This window comes from Ictidomys tridecemlineatus, chromosome 8 (genome assembly GCF_052094955.1).
Source record: "Ictidomys tridecemlineatus isolate mIctTri1 chromosome 8, mIctTri1.hap1, whole genome shotgun sequence".
Taxonomy (NCBI): Eukaryota; Metazoa; Chordata; class Mammalia; order Rodentia; family Sciuridae; genus Ictidomys; species Ictidomys tridecemlineatus.
In genome coordinates, this window is record NC_135484.1 from 44,733,970 (window position 1) to 44,739,841 (window position 5,872).

Sequence of the window (5,872 nt, forward strand, 5' to 3'; positions counted from 1 at the left end):
ACTCAATTCAAAATGGATCAAGGATTTAGGAAAACCACCAGAGACCCTGCGTCTAACAGAAGAAAAAGTAGGCCCTAATCTCCATCACGTCGGATTAGGCCTGAGCTTCCTTACTAAGAATCCTGTGGCACAAGAATTAAAATAAAGAATCAATAAATGGAATGGGATCAAACTAAAAAGTTTCTTCTCAGCAAAAGAAACAATCTGTGAAGTGAATAGAGAACCTACATCCTTGGAGTAAATCTTTAACCCTAACACATCAGATAGAGCACTAATCTCTGGGGTATATAAAGAAATCAAAATGCTATGGTTTTTATAGGTACCCTCAAAAGGACCAGTTTTGAAGGGTTATTTCTCACCCATAGTGCCATTGGAAGATGGTGGGACTTTTCAGAGGTGGACCTACAGAAAGGAAGCTAGTTATGGGGAGCAGGATATTGTAAAGAGATATAGGAACCCTGGGCCTTCCTTTGTCATGGCTGCCATGAATTGAGAAGTTTTGCTGTTATAGCAAGATTGCAATAAGTCACCAAGTCAATTTTAAAGCAGGAGATGGAACCATCTTTATTCACCAGCTGGCAGGCCAACGGGCAGGATGCAAGTCTTCATCCTTTGATCCCCTCCAAGGGTTAGAGCACACCTTTATAGTTCAAAACCACACAAGTGGCTGTTTCTATGATCCAAAACCATAAACGAACATCATGAGATTTAAAATCATAAGCAGAAGAAGTGGGTCGAAATGATCCTAGTTGAGTACAAGTTAAAGAATGGTTACTAACGTCTAGACAATCATTCTCTGACAGGGTACATTGCCCTAGAAAAATGGGAACCAAAATGAGAACAATTTTATAATGTATAAGAATAAACATTTATGGGCTGAGGTTGTGGCTCAGTGGTAGAGCACTCGCCTAGCATGTATGAGGCCCTGGGTTCAATCCTCAGCACCATATAAAAATAAATAAATAAAGGTATTGTATCCAACTACAACTAAAATATAAATATTAAAAAAAAGAAAGAAAAGAACAAACATTTGAGTTTCTAAACAGGGTGTGCTAAGCAGGTTAAGGATGGCAAAGGTGGAATTTTATCATTTCTTACATGATAAGGAGTCTCAGGGTAAAATGGAGTCTGTTTCTTTATTGCCCATATAGGCTGGCCCAGAACACTGCCTTATCACAATCCCAAAAGCAATGTGGCCTACCAACCATGGACTGAAACCTCTGAAATTGTGAGCCAAAATAAACTGACCCTCTATTAAATTGATTGTCTCGGTCGTTTTGTTACAGTAATGGAAAGCTGACTCAGAGGCCTAGAAAGCTGGAATCTGAACTATAAAGCACAGATTTCTTATGATTGGGAAAGATGGCACATGAGTTCTAAAAACTAAAAATCCCTGAAGTCTCACTGACTCTCAGGTCTGAATCCTTTCTTAGAGCAGAATCCTTACCCTTCCCTCTAAATACCTTAAGTCATTGTTGAACTTAATTTAATCAAAGCTGCAATAAGCCTACTCAACTAAATATTAGATTAAATCTATGTATGCACACACATACACACACAAAAAGTGGCATGAAAGGATAACTGTCTTCATTACTGGAAATAAAGGTTATTTACTTTAAGTCTTTGACACAAAGTGTTCAACATAAAACCTAAATAAATAAATAAATAAGTTATGAGATGTGGAAAAGAAAGAAAATATCAGCCATGGTTAAAAAAAGAAATGGTCAATAGAAGAAGACTCAGAAACTCAGAATTACTAAAGAAGAATTTTAAATGACTCTCAAATACCGAAATGTGTAGTGGATAATGTGGACTACATGTGTGAAACATGGAAAGATTCAACATAAATATGGAAAGTATAAAAATAGAAGTAACAAAAATAACAAATAAAACGTTGGAAGAAGAAATTTATTTGATGAGTGTAAGAATTAATATGTTTAATTGTATGTTAGGATGGCAAAATTAAAAGTCAGCTAATCTGAAGACAGATCAATAGAAATCTGAAACTGTGCAATAAAAATATTGAACAGATACCTGATGTCTATGTATAATATGAAGGAAATCTCAAGCACATGTAATTGGAGCACATAAGGAGAGGAGAGATAGAAAGTAGACAGGAGAGAGAGATGAAAGATAGATGACCTGGCACATTGTCAAATGGCTAAAAAACAAAGCTAAAGACAAATTCTAAAAGCAGCCAAATAAAAAAAAAGATATTTTATGCAGGGAATAACAGTAATTATAGATGACTTCTCAGTAGAAATAATGGATCCCAAAGACAGTGGAATAATATTTATAAAGTGCTCTAAGAAAAAAAATAAACAACCTAGGACAATATATCTAGCAACAACCTTTTACAAAAGTGATAGTGAAGTAGAGATATTTTCAACAAAAACAGAGAGAATTCATCTCCAGAAGAACTTCTCTATCAAAAAACAGTGTTTCCGGGGCTGGGATGTGGCTCAAGCAGTAGCATGCTTGCCTGGCATGTGTGCAGCCCGGGTTCGATCCTCAGCACCACATACAAAAAACAAAGATGTGTGTCTGCTGAAAACTAAAAAATAAATGTTAAAAAAAAAATTCTCTCTCTCTTTAAAAAAAACAAAACAGTGTTTCCAAAAACATTTTGGGGGGTTAAGACAAATAATACCAAATTAAAGTTCAGATCTATAAAAATAAATTAAAAACACCAGAGAGGGTAAAAATCTAGGTTATATATATGAGATTATCAAAGTAGTGATGCAATTAAGTTACAGCCTGGGAGAAAATATGTACAAAATATATGATAAAAGGCTGCATATCCAAAATATGCAAAGAACCCTAGGCTTAACAGAAAAAAGAAAAACTTTCAAGAAAATAAAAATATCCATTAAAAGATAAACGAAAGTTCTCATCAGACATATCACCAGAGAAGATAGATATATGACTAATAAGAACATGATAAATTTCTGTGCATTACATGTCATTTAGGGAAATGCAACCATAAAACAATGAGATACCACTATCTACCTATTAGAATGGTCAAAATGCAGAACACTGACATAAATGCTAACAAGGACAGAAGCAAACTGAACTCTCATTGGCTAATGGGAATGCAAAATCGCATGGCTGCCTTGGAAGACAGTTTGTCGGTTTCCTTTACAGTATTAAACACCCTTACCACATTATCAGCAGTCATCCTCCATGGTATTTACCCAAAGGAATTGAAAACTTAAGTCCACAGAAACAAAATAAAACCCAGCTATTTCTACCCACAAACCCCTAATTCATGTATAGAATCCATAACCCTGAATTTGGAGGCATAATTTTTAGGAGGAAGTTAGAGCTAAAAGAGGTCATAAGGGTGAGGCCCTAATGTAATTAGTCTGGTCTTTTTTGAGATTTCCCTATATCCCCCACCCATGTGCATTCAGAGGAAAGGTCACATGAGGATGCAAGGAGAATGTGGCTATCTGCAAGCCAGGAGGAAAGTTCTCAGCAAGAACTGAACTCTGCTGGTCCTTGATCTTGCACTTCCAGCCTCCATAACTGTAAACAAATAAATTCTGTTTTTTTTTAAAGTCACCAACCTGTGGTATTTTGTTATGGTAGGCCTAGCCAATGAAGACAGAAGATGAACAGATAAATAACTGTGATACATCCAGACTATGGAATATTATACAGTACTCTAAAACACAATGAGCTATTAAGCCATGAGAAGACAGGAAGGAAACTTAAATGCATATTGCTAAGTTAAAGAAGTCAATCTGAAAAGGCTAAAAACTGTATGATTTCAATTCTATGACATTTGGAAAAGGAAAAGTTCTGGAGCCAGTAAAGTGATCAGTGGTTGCCACAATTTATGGAAAAAGATGGAATGACATGTGGAGCACAGAAATTTAGGGTAGTGAAAATACTTTGTATGATACTATAATAATGGTGGATACATGCTGTTAGACAATTTGTCAAAACCTGTGAAATGTACCCCACAACCAATGTAAGCCAGGAACATGGGTGGTCTTGATGTGTTGACATAGGTTCACTGTTTATAACAAATGTAGCACGTCACTCTAGTGTAGGACATTGATACAGGCAGAGGTTTGGGGAGCAGTGAGAACAAGGGCTATTCTAGGTTTTGAATGTGATTCATCTCCCTGATCTCATGTCGAAGTTTCATCCACAAAGTCATATGTTAATGGTGTTAAATGGGTGAAACTAGACATTGGTGTTAGAAGTGGAACTTTTGCAAAGTGATTGGATTAAATAAGATCCATTGGGCAGACTCTATGATTGAATCATGGTGGCTTTGTAAGCAAAGGGAGAGAGGCACACAGACAGACATGTACTCGTCTTCTCTTGTGATGTGATGCACTCCACCACTTTGGGATTCTGCCAGCAAGAAGGTCATCACTAAATAAGGCCCCTTGACCTTGCACCTCCAGAACTATGTGCCAAAATAAACCTCTTTTATTTGTAAAGCTCTCCAGCCTGAGGTATTTTATGATAGTAATGAGAAATGGATTAGTTAGAATTGTATGGTAACTATCTGTACTTCAAGCTCAATTTTCCTGTAAACCTAAAACTACTCTAAAAAATAAAATCAACTTAGAATAAATTATATTTTAGTCTCTTCCTCACAAAATGAGTTTAGTAAAAACTCAGAAATATTTAGCTAAAGACACCAGAGGATAAAAACAATTGAATATATAAATACCTAAGATGGCAGGAATGAAGAGAAATGGACAAAAAAAGTGATATAATTTTTTAAAATAGTAAGGCAGTGGAAGTAAACCCACTTTGTTTTATCTTACCTTTATTTTGAAGACATAACTCATCATTCTCTAAATTCTGTGTTAATCCCTGACTGAAATTATTGCAAATCTGATCCAACTGAAAGAAGTAATAACTGAATAACAAGAATAATATGTGAAGTGGTTAATTTTACATCTGTATATAGGTGACTGAAACAAGGATCTAACCTGATAGAAGGAGAATGGAGTGAAAACTTCCATCAGGTATCTGCCTGTGCATGCGCACAATGACAGGACACGAACATGATTGGGATGCTGCCATCGTACCATATAGTGCCTAAAATAATCCTTGTGTAATCCCTCCCCTTATCTGTACCTGATTTGACCAACAGAATAAGGCAGCTTCTGCTAACCCCACTGTAGACACAATGTGGAGAGAAGGAGGGAAGGAGACAGAGAGAAGAAGAGAAAGAGAAGGGGTGGGGGAGGGATCATATCATTACATGGAGAAGAACTGAGAAATGGAGCCAACAGGAAGAGCAAAGGCACTACACATATGACCCCAGCAGAGCCATTCAAGTCAGTCCTACCACGGGACAATTCCTATGGGAGGCACCAGACACTCTAGCCCCATAGACACAATATGGAGCAGAGATAAATCTTCTTTTCTCTAAATTTCTGATCCATAGAACAGTGAAAAATAACAAGAAAACAGTTGTTTTAAACCAGTAAAATGTGAGGTACTTCATTAGGCAGCACTGGGTGATTGAAATACACCTAAAGGATTCAGCTTCAGAGAAAAAGTGGGGTCAAAAAGAGGAAGTGGTAAGAGGCAATATGAGAATGAATAAGAAATTAAAGATCAAAAGAAGTTGATATGAATGCAAATTACTGAAGAAGCCAGAGAATCCCAGAAATAAAGACGTGGGCTTCAGACCATCTGTTCCATCTATATAACACCTGTAGCCCACCACCCTGAAAGAGGTAAAATGTTACTGGGTTAGAGTATGGTATGAAGCCAAAAAAGAAATCTATTTCTGCCAATTTGATCATGAAACCTCAACCATAACTGACTTAATTTTATTCGGCACTGCTGTATCAAGATTCTCCTTATGTTTCCAGCTGAGCTATAAAATTGAGAT